Genomic DNA, 12,466 nt, shown 5'->3' on the forward strand with positions numbered 1-12,466 from the left:
TTGATTGTGGCACAGTGGGAGGCTGTTCCTACAAGTCTCTGCCTCGGAAGAGAATGCCGTAGGCTTCAGTACTCTGAACCCTGGCATATTTCTAACATTGATTCCGCTGTTACAGAGTGAAGAAATTTGTGTTTACAATGCTAGAGAGAGAGAAATTCTCCCAGTGTGCTTCAGAAACCAGCCTGCCTGTAAGACTGGAATGTCTGGCACTGTGTGGAGCTGAGTCGCTCTGGGACTGAAGGTGTGTCTGAAAGAAGGTTGGACTGCATTTCATTAAAAGAAAATAGCATCCCCTCCCCTCTGCCCTTGTTCACTTGACTCTCCCGTTCACAAACCTGAGACGACTGGGTCGGTGTATGCCTCCATCACTCACCCTAGTTCCCGGTGTGTTGTTCTCATCTATCCAGATATGTGAAAGGAAGTAAACGAGAGCAGAGGGAAGGAGACATCTTTTTGGAATGAAGTGCAGTCCTGAGATCGCTAGAAGAATTATGAGGCTGCAAATAAGCATCCATATTGCCCAGGCCCAGGGGTTACTGTCGTTCTAGAATAAACATACATCATTCTTGGCCCTATAGCTGTGGATGCATTCCAATGAGAGCCACAGGTGACATCACGCTTCACAGGTTAGTGGTTGAGGTTTAGATTGGGGAGGGAGTGTATCCCAACTGATCCTAAATCTGTGCCGACGGGCTACTTCTACTATGTGCAGGTACTAGGCCCATCTCAGTAAAAAATACATTACAGTCCATCTCCTTAAACCCTCACAGAATTTGAAAAGGTGAATAATTTGTCCACAATTTTTATATACCCCAACAGTGATTAAATGGTTTGACAAATCTTTAACATTTGTTTCCTGTGTTTTCTGTCCAGCGCTTGAACCAGTGTGATGTTAGTAGCATACATTTTCTCTTTAATTGAAAACCTCAGTGTACTTTGCAGACACACATTAAAAAATACACTAGTCTACTATGGTCTAAATACTGTAGTATTACTATATTTATACTGTATACTATAGTATTCACTGTAGTGTTTCTGCGGACATGACTGTAGATTACTATATTATTCATCAGGGGTTGTAATTATTTTCCTACCGTTTCATTATGAACAGAATATATATATTATTTTGTTCCGTTCCACTGTTCCACCAGCAAAATAAAATGCTGAACTGGTGGAAACCTAAATAAATTACAGGTTTATGTAATAGATTGTTTCTGTTCCTATTTAAACCTCTGAAATATACGTTTAGCACAACGTTAAATTACTTCACCAATCAGTGTGGATAGCGCAGCTTGTTATGCAGCGGGTAAGCGATTTAATCTGTATAGTGAAGTCGTTAAGAGTAAATTGCATTTTGCGGTAACAGCATGGTATACTCATAAGGAAAGACAAACACACACTGTGCTGCCAGTCAGTGTAGGGTGTGCAATGCAACTGACATTTTGTGGGTGAGGAGAGAGCAAGAGAGGAAGGAAGGAGGAGGCTTGCCTTGAAGCGCTGGGCATCTTGTTATGACCTGAATTATCTGAATTAGGCGCACAGAAATATACTACGGAGGAGCGGCTTCTATGGAGGAACTTTGAATATCTTTGAACATCCAAATTGGTTTAACATTGGACCAGAGCAAACGTTAGTTAGTTGGCTAGCTAGCTAACAAGCTTGTGTGTGCAAAGCAGCAGTAGAATTAAAAACATGTCTTACCTTTTTGTAGTTAATAAATCCAATGTGAAACGTGATGACTATAGTATCTTTAACTAGCATTAAAAACTGAATCCATTATTTTAAACATTTCTCCCTAATTTCTGAATCATGCTTGTAAAGTTGTCAGTAGACTATAGTAACCTATGCTTCAGAGGAGTGGGGCAGGTAGCCTACACATAAACACATCCACTGGCAAAGATTTTCAGCTAGCAGGCAGATGCTGCTTTCTGAGTGACAGAGTCAGGGCTTTGCATAGGAGCTTTGTTAGGATTTTTGTGGCAATGGAAAAAAATACCCTGAAAGTAAAATAACGTTATTAACCGGTTCCCATGCTTTTAAAATAACGGTTCTGTTCCGGAACAGTAAAGATAACTTTTGCTTCCGGTTCAGGTTCTATTCATCAAATCATTTAGTTATTTTATGGTTTTTGGTTCTGTTCCCTGAACCGGTTCCAACCCTTGATATTCACTGTAGTGTTTTTGCAGACATGACCATAGTATACTGTAGTATTTACTGTTGAGTTTTTGCGAACATGACTAGTATACTACACTGAGTATATGTCACATCCTGGCCATAGAGAGGCTTTTATTCTCTATTTTGGTTAGGCCAGGGTGTGACTAGGGTGGGCATTCTAGTTTCTTTATTTCTATGTTTTCTATTTCTTTGTTTTTGGCCAAGTGTGGTTCCCAATCAGAGGCAGCTGTCTATCGTTGTCTCTGATTGGGAATCATACTTAGGCAGCCTTTTCCCCACCTGTGTTTGTAGGTAGTTGTTTTCTGTATCGTCATTTTGCCTTACAGAACTGTTCGGTTTTCTCTTTGTGATTTTGTTAGTGTTTTTGAGTAATAAAGTATCATGAACACTTATCATGCTGTGTTTTGGTCCATGCCGTCCGACTACAAACGTGACAGTATACAAAACATTAACAGTCTAGTCTGGTAGTTGTGCCATTTTAGCTAACCCTAGTTGGCAGGTGTAACTACAGTCATGTTTGCAAAAACACTACAGTGAATACTATACACTGAGTGTACAAAACATTAAAAACACCCAATATTGCCCCCAGAACAGCCTCAATTGGCCGGGACATGGACTCTAGAAGGTGTCAAGCGTTTCACAGGGATGTTGGTCCATGTTGACTCCAATGCTTCCCACAGTTGTTAAGTTGGCTGGATGTCCTTTGGGTGCTGGACCATTCTTGATACACACAGGAAACTGTTGAGCATGAAAAACCCAGCAGTGTTGCAGTTCTTGATACAAACCGGTGCGCCTGGCACCTACTACCATACCCCGTTCAAAGGCACTTATATTTTTTGTCTTGCTCATTCACCCTCTGAATGGCACACATACACAATCCATGTCTCAATTGTCTCAACGCTCAAAAATCCTTCTTTAACCTGTTTCCTCCCCTTCATCTACACTTATTTGAAGTGGATTTAACAAGTGACATCAATAAGGGATCATAGCTTTCATCTGGTCAGTCTATGTCATGGAAAGAGCAGGTGTTCTTAATATTTTGTCCACTCAGTGTAAATTAGCAAAGTTATGCATAAATATAGCATGGTAGGCCGAAGCTATAGCAAGCTAATTTATCAATGGCTACATAACGTGGCAAACAAACAATATAAAGCTAACAAAAGTAGCAAGCATAGCCATAAAGAAGGCCTAGTTATCATGACAAAAGCAGTATGTGGTCCCATGTGGCTCAGTTGCTAGAGCATGTCATTAGCAGCGCCAGGGCTGTGGGTTTGATTCCCATGGGGGACCAATGTGAAAATGTATGCACTCACTATTGTAAGATGCTTTGGATAAGAGCATCTGCAAAATAAAAGAGTAACAATTATGAACATGTGTCATTAGCCCCCTGGGGGCTAACTCTGCCCTTGTAATTCATATTAAGACTGTAATATTCATATGTGTAAACATACTGAATTGTAATTGGATGCATTTTACCGCCATATCATACTGTGCTATGATTGGTTAAGACCACCCAAATGGTTAGGTCATGGTCAGTTTGATCCTGGTTGGCGATAGGTGAACATGCCAGTTATAGCTAGCTAATAAAGAGCTACGTTAAGAAATAATCTGTAGTACTGCATTTTATTATTTTTTTCATCGTGTGCAAAACAAGACAAAGACCACATGCTGTCACCAAATTATTTTCCTTAGCTGCTCTTGCTCAACAACAAAAAATGCCCTCTGTGTCAGCACAACTTTTGGAGATATTTCAACAAAACGATTTTGTGGTAAGTTCATCTAATTTTTTGAAATGTTGAAAGTTGTAGATATATTCCAATTATTTATGTAACATGTGGGGATGTTTTTCAGTGGCAGGGACTGGGAGACTAGTCAGGATCAAGGGAAAGATGAATGGAGCAAAGTACCAGAACCTCAATCTTTTAGTATACAATAAATATACTGTCATCAAAACACTTATTAAAAGTGTACTTTAAATGAATAGTTTTTTAGCCTTTAAGTATACTATATATTCACTATGATTGAACTTAAACACACTCATTGTGCTTCCATTTGAAACGCATAGAGTTGTTTTTAAATGAAGCATTGATTACTTTTTTTTATGAAACTCTGTTTGTGAGCGATCAAGTACACTATAAGTATACAGTGCCTTGCAAAATTATTCATACCCCTTGGATTTCTTCACATTTTATTGTGTTAAAAAGTGATATTAAATACTCTGGATGAAGAAAACAATGTGACAACTAAAATACAGTCATTGCATAAGTATTTAGCCTATGTTTAGACAAGCTTAAATTAGTTCAGGAGTCAAATTTGGCTTAACAATTCACAGAATATGTTACATGGACTGTGTGAAATAATAGGGGTTGACAGGATGTTTTATGACCAACACTTTCCTCTGTGTCAGGTCTCTCAGTCAAGTATTGGATTTCAAGCACATATTCAATTACAAAGACCAGGGAGCCGTTTGAAAGCTTCATAAAAGGCCAGTGATTAGTAGATCTGCAACAATATCAAATCAGACATTGAATATCTCTTTAAGCATGGTCAAGTTAATAATTATGCTGTGGGGCCTCCCGAGTGGCGCAGCCGTCTAATGCACTGGATCGCAGTGCTAGAGGCGTCACTACAGACCTGGGTTTGATCCCAGGCTGTATCACAACCGTCTGTGATCGGGAGTCCCGTAGGGTGGTGCACAATTGGCCCAGCGTCGTCCCGGTTAGTGGAGGGTTTGGCCGGGGAGTCTTTACTTGGCTCATCGGGCTCTAGTGACTTCTTGTGATTAGCTTACAATTTGCTCTTTCATCCCTCCTCCTTTACCCTGTAACTATTCCCCAGGTTGTTGCTGTAAATGAGAATGTGCTTTCAGTCAATTTACCTGATAAAATAATGGTTAAATAAAAAAGTAATTGTGGCAGGCCAAGGTCAGCCTGTCGTCAGTTGAATGGTGTTTCCTCTGACACATTGGTGCAGGCGGGCGTTAAGAAGTGCGGTTTGGCGGGGCATGTTTCGGTGAAGTGGAAACATCTAGGAGCAACAACAGCCCAGGCGCAAAGTGGTAGGCCACAGAGGCTCACAGAAAGGGACAGCACAAGAACTGTTTGTTGGGAGCTTCATGAAATAGGTTTCCATGACCTAGCAGCTGCACACAAGCCTAAGATCATCATGCGCAATGCCAAGCGTTTGGCTGGAGTGGTGTAAAGCTCGTTGCCATTGGACTCAGTGGAAACGAGTTCCCTGGAGTGATGAATCTCACTTTTCCCTCTGGCAGTCCGACGGGCGAATCTGGGTTTGGCGGATGCCAGGAGAATGCTACCTGTCCAAATGCATAGTGCCAACTGTATAGTTTGGTGGAGGAGGAATAATGGTCTGGGGCTGTTTTTCATGATTCAGGCCCCTTAGTTTCAGTGAAGAGAAATCTTAACACTACAGCATAAAATTACATTCTAGATGATTCTGTCCTTTCAAATTTGTGGCAACAGTTTGGGGAAGTCCCTTTCCTATTTCAGCATGACAATGACCCTGTGCACAAAGCCAGGTCCATACAGCGAAGGTTTGTCGAGATTGGTGTGGAAGAACTTGACTGGAGGCAGTCATAGCAGCAATGGGCAGACCAACTCCAAATTTGTGTCCATGATTTTGGAATGATAGAAGCAGGTGTCCACATACTTTTGGTTATGTAGTGTATGTTATTTTCAGAGGGAGACTGGCTCTGGCAGCGAAAACAGCCACATTCTTAATCTAAATGTGAATTGATTCTCAATGGCGATATGGTTCTACAAACATAAAGCCCTTTACTTTCATATTACATCAAAATAATTTCAAAAATGCAAAATATACACTTACTTTTTTAACAAGCTTTATCACAGTTGCAGCTGACACTATCTGTCAGTGACAACACGTTTCTGGTGGCCTTCTTCCGTTACTGAACACAGGTGTTCAGAGTGTGACAGTGTTGCTTCCGTTCAACTCCTCGCCCCTACCTGGGCTCGAACCGGGGACCCTCCGCACACATCAACAACTGCCTCCCACGAAGCATCGTTACCTGTCTCTCCACAAAAGCAACTACTTCAAGTCTCAGAGCGAGTGACGTCACCGATTGTAACGCTATTAGCACGCACCCGGCTAACTAGCTAGCAATTTCACACTGGTTACAAGAGAGTGTTAGATACTAGAAACGGACCGAATGTATCAAGAGAGAGCAAAAGGGGCATTTGTAAGATCAAGAAGGAGATGGTTGGAGGAAGGTAAAAAAAAAAATACAAAATACTTTTACAATTTAGAAAGAAAGAATTCTGAATTTACATCTATTCATAAGCTCAATATAGATGGCAAAGAAAATGAAAACCCCAAAGATATTTCAAAATATGTTTCAGAATTCTATGGTAACCTTTATACCAGTAATGCCTGTCCTACTAGTGACATATCTGCCTTTCTAGACTCTGTCAAAGACTGCTAAATTCATAGATGAAGACTTCCAAAAGTCTTGTGATGAAATGATTTCTATTAATGAAATAAAAAAATGTATCAGCAAGTTAAAAGAGAGAAATCTCTAGGGAATGATGGCATTATCAGTGAATTCTATAAATATTTTCAGGAGGATATTATTGAATTTATATTTAATGTTTTTAAGGAGGCAGTTGATTTAGTGGTCCTCCTCCTGTCCAATTCGGTGTCCTGTGTGAATCTAAGTGTGCGTTCTCTAATTCTCTCCTTCTCTCTCTCGGAGGACCTGAGCCCTAGGACCATGCCCCAGGACTACCTGACATGATGACTCCTTGCTGTCCCCAGTCCACCTGGCCGTGCTGCTGCTCCAGTTTCAACTGTTCTGCCCTATTATTATTCAACCATGCTGGTCATTTATGAACATTTGAACATCTTGGCCATGTTCTGTTATAATCTCCACCCGGCACAGCCGGAAGAGGACTGGCCACCCCACATATGCTCTCTCTAATTCTCTTTCTTTCTCTCTCTCGGAGGACCTGAGCCCTAGGACCATGCCCCAGGACTACCTGACATGATGACTCCTTGCTGTCCCCAGTCCACCTGGCTGTGCTGCTGCTCCAGTTTCAACTGTTCTGCCTTATTATTATTCGACCATGCTGGTCATTTATGAACATTTGAACATCTTGGCCATGTTCTGTTATAATCTCTACCCGGCACAGCCAGAAGAGAACTGGCCACCCCACATAGCCTGGTTCCTCTCTAGGTTTCTTCCTAGGTTTTGGCCTTTCTAGGGAGTTTTTCCTAACCACCGTGCTTCTACACCTGCATTGCTTGCTGTTTGGGGTTTTAGGCTGGGTTTCTGTACAGCACTTTGAGATATCAGCTGATGTACGAAGGGCTATATAAATAAATTTGATTTGATTTGATGAAACCCAGTCTGGTTTTATGAAGGGCAGACATATATGTAATAATATTCAACTAGTATTGGACTTGATAGACTACAATGAGCACATCATGGAAGATAGCTTTATTTTATTTGTAGACTTTTACAAGGCATTTGATGCAGTTGAACATGATTTTATTTTAGAGAATCTTCGATTTTTGGTTTTTGGTCAATATTTTTTAAAGTGTAATTAAGACACTTTACAATAATAGTAACAGCTCTGTTAAATTATCCCATGGAACTTTACAAAGATTCAACATTAGACGTGGAATTAAACAAGGATGCCCAATTTCTTCTTTCTTATTTTTATTGGTCACACAAGTTATGGCACTTCATATAAATAAGGATAGTTTTAGGGGTATTCAGATACAAGACAAAGAGATAAAATGTTCACAATTGGCTGACGACACCACCATTTTTTTTAAAATATCATAATGAAGTCAAGAAAGCTATTGAGTGTATTAATGCCTTCACACACATATCAGGTTTATCTCTGATTATTAGGACATGTCAAGTATTACAGTAGAGAAAAGATGTGACTTAAACTCCGTATGTAATATCCCTGTAAATGATGTGATCACATATCTTGGTATTACAGTTAGCAAAGATCAGAGAGAAAGGGCCAACTTAAATGTATCTCCTATTGTAGAGAAAATTTGAAAGAGATTTAACTCCTGGTTATTAAGAGATCTTTCTTTATCTGGACGTATACTTTTATCACAATCTGAAGGTCCAGATGAGTTTATACCTCCCTTGCCTTGGATGTTCCTCTGTCAGTAACTAAAATGGTTGGTATCAAATTATTTAACTTTATATGGAGGAATAAACCTAATTATTTAAGAAAAGTGGTAATATGTAGCACCCAAGGTGAGGGAGGGTTGAATACTCTGGATTTTAAAACCTCTAATATATAATATTTAAGATTAAATGGATACAAAACTATTTAAGATATAAGGATTGCATCTGGAATATCATCCCTAATTTAATATTCCAACATATTGGTGGTCTAGAATTCTTACTCAAATGCAACTTTGATGTGGGTAAAATCCCTATCAAGCTTGCAAACTTTCAGAAACAAATACTTCTAACTTGGAACCTCATGTACAAACACAATTTCCCCCCTCATAGGTATTCAATCTGGAATAATAAAGACATAAAATACAAAAACAAGTCTTTGTTTTTCCAGAACTGGTTTGACAACAACATTATTTGGGTTAAACAATTACTGAATAGTGATGGACAACTATATGATTATCCAGAATTTATTAGAACACACAATGTTACATTCACTCTCGAGGAGTATCAAATTGTTAGAGCCATCCCTAAAGGTGCAATTAATCTTTTAGGAGAATATAACAATACTCCAAGTGCAACTGTTGAGGATTTTGTAGCCTCAAAACAATTAGAAGGAATTGACATTTTAAACTATAAATGTAATAACAGGTATATAAGGAAACTATGTCAATATGTTACTATTCCCTCTGCTAAAATGTACTGGAATGCAGCCCTAGGACAAGTGAACTGGAATGCAGCCCTAGGACAAGTGTACTGGAATGAGCCCTAGGACAAGTTTACTGGAATGAGCCCTAGGACAAGTGACTCTGGAATGCAGCCATAGGACAAGTGTACTGGAATGCAGCCCTAGGACAAGTGTACTGGAATGCAGCCCTAGGACAAGTGTGCTGGAATGCAGCCCTAGGACAAGTGAACTGGAATGCAGCCCTAGGACAAGTGTACTGGAATGCAGCCCTAGGACAAGTGTACTGGAATGCAGCCCTAGGACAAGTGTACTGGAATGCAGCCCAAGGAAAAGTGACTCTGGAATGCAGCCATAGGACAAGTGTACTGGAATGCAGCCCTAGGACAAGTGTACTGGAATGCAGCCCTAGGACAAGTGTGCTGGAATGCAGCCCTAGGACAAGTGAACTGGAATGCAGCCCTAGGACAAGTGTACTGGAATGCAGCCCTAGGACAAGTGTACTGGAATGCAGCCCTAGGACAAGTGTACTGGAATGCAGCTCTAGGACAAGTGAACTGGAATGCAGCCCTAGGACAAGTGTACTGGAATGCAGCCCTAGGACAAGTGTACTGGAATGCAGCTCTAGGACAAGAGAACTGGAATGCAGCCCTAGGACAAGTGTACTGGAATGCAGCCCTAGGAAGAGTGAACTGGAATGCAGCCCTAGGACAAGTGTACTGGAATGCAGCCCTAGGACAAGTGTACTGGAATGCAGCCCTGGGACAAGTGAACTGGAATGCAGCCCTAGGACAAGTGTTCTGGAATGCAGCCCTAGGACAAGTACACTGGAATGCAGCCCTAGGACAAGTGAACTGGAATGCAGCCCTAGGACAAGTGTTCTGGAATGCAGCCCTAGGACAAGTACACTGGAATGCAGCCCTAGGACAAGTGAACTGGAATGCAGCCCTAGGACAAGTGAACTGGAATGCAGCCCTAGGACAAGTGAACTGGAATGCAGCCCTAGGACAAGTGTTCTGGAATGCAGCCCTAGGACAAGTACACTGGAATGCAGCCCTAGGACAAGTGAACTGGAATGCAGCCCTAGGACAAGTGAACTGGAATGCAGCCCTAGGACAAGTGAACTGGAACAAAGTTTAGTTGTTATCTGGTAAATATTGTATATCAAATAAAGTGAAAGAAGTATCATACAAACTCATTCATAGCATCTACCCTGTAAAGACCTTTATTATACACAGATTTAAAATAGCTATTGATAACAAATGTGTATTTTGTGATTGTGAGCCAGAGACTCTTGCCCATTTATTTTGGGACTGCTCTTATGGCAGAAGATTTTGGTGTGAGTTAGAAGATTTTATTTTAAAAGAGACAACTATTAATGTTAATTTGAAAGACTCTGATATTATGTTTTATTTTGAACCAAATGATATGGACCCTGATTTAACTTTCATTGTTCATTTGTTTATCTTTCATGGAAGATTCTTTGTCCATAAAATGAAGTGGGCAGAGAACAAACCCCTCTTCACATTATTTAAGATAGAATTAAAATATTATTTTGAAATGATCAGTAAATGTAAAAACAAAAAAGCAATACGCCCATAAAAGTATTTAACAAACTGAAAATAAATCTTGATATGTAATAATCCTGTCTGTTAGGTTTATGTACTCTTGTTTGTATATTTCTGTTTTTTATTTTATTTGTTGTGTTCATAATAAATAAAATAAAATATATATATATATTTTTAAAGAGTGTTAGATAACTAATTAGCACAGGGGGTCACTCTGCCTTCTCTAAACACGTGCTGTAACATGGATAAATGGGTGTGTGGGAATACTAACACCAATATTTTAAAGGTGAGTATCAATTGAAAGTTTATTTATTATTGTTTCTCACTGATATGAAAAACAAGGTGCTTCTGCTTCCAAACCGTGGCTGAAGCAATGCGTGTTAATGTTCAGACCGAGCTTCAGACCGAGCTTCAGAGTGTAACAAAACTCCCCCATACAGAAGACTCCTTTGTCTAATGACTCTAATATGTAATGTAATAGAACAGAGATATGGTGTGTTTGTTAACATTTTATTTCATATTTACATCAAAGCAATTTGTATTTGCTATGGCGCCATTTAGGCTATTTGATCGGAAACACACATGATGTAAAAATGTCTCATGACATAATAAAGGCACCATAGGTATATTCTTTCTACCATAGTATACTAGAAAATTCTCAAGTAAGTATTACACTTGATCAAGGAATAGTATAGTGTGTAGTAAAGTTTTCTACAGTATACTACAAAAGCCTACAGTAAGCACTACACGATCGAGGGATACAGTACCTACTGTAGAATTCTTTAGTAAACTGTAGAATCCTATACTCTACACTGAAGTATTCTATAGTAAACTAGTATTTTTTTGTTGATCTGGTAAATATCCGTGGGTACAGTCATGCAGCAATTCCAATCTGGCATGACTATTCTATTAATAATTCTTCATCTAGTGCCCTCAATACTGTGAACTGCACAGGTAACACACTCTCGTAGACTTAGCTAAACTAACATAACATTACTAAAGTATTACATTAATTACACCGTTTTAATATACCTACTAGCCTATATTACTGTGTCTCATACAAGTTCCCTTTACATACATTATGCTTGTTATGACCGTATACTTTGTTTGGGGCTAGTTCGTGATAATGAAACATATCCACGACATGGAAGTAGCTGAATTTAAGTTCACCACAGCCACTGAAGCATCTGATCAATAGAGGTATGAGTTAGACAGTCGAATACCACACCCCAGATACCTCCACGGTACAGAAAAAGCCTTTTCTTTTCCTGGGGCAGCATACAATCCATCTCTGGACAGTAGAGACTGAGTACATTGGGTACATTCTTTCCCCATTTGAAAACCTGATGATCAATAAAATCAATATTTGGTACCAGGCTGCCACACTATGGTCAGATGGGGTATTTGTTGAGCAGGTTGTCCTGAATTTAGTTTGACCTCTGACCTTTTAGTACTGCTCTGAACATTGTACTGTCAAAAGCATATGTAAGCATAAACACATTTTAGATTTACTTATCAAACAGAAAAGAGCCTATTATAAGCTATTATTTTATAACAGAACATGTGGCTCCTACCTGGATTCGTGTTTCTGGATAATGGGGACACCTGAAAGGCTGAAATAAATAAGCTTTTTTATGCTTTGTTCATAACCAAGTGGGAAAGTGGTAATTACCAGTTGTTAAGTTGTAAATACGAGTTGGGGGCATTCACATTTTGAACTGGGAAATACCATTAAACGGAGGTCACTAGAAGGCTTGTGATTGTTATGCATTTGTTTTGTGCATAAAATAATATCCAGAGCTGCTTTCACTTTCTAAATCAAAAGGAATATATTTTGTATCAACAATTTGTAAACAA

This window comes from Oncorhynchus masou, chromosome 5 (genome assembly GCF_036934945.1).
Source record: "Oncorhynchus masou masou isolate Uvic2021 chromosome 5, UVic_Omas_1.1, whole genome shotgun sequence".
NCBI classification, from domain to species: Eukaryota; Metazoa; Chordata; class Actinopteri; order Salmoniformes; family Salmonidae; genus Oncorhynchus; species Oncorhynchus masou.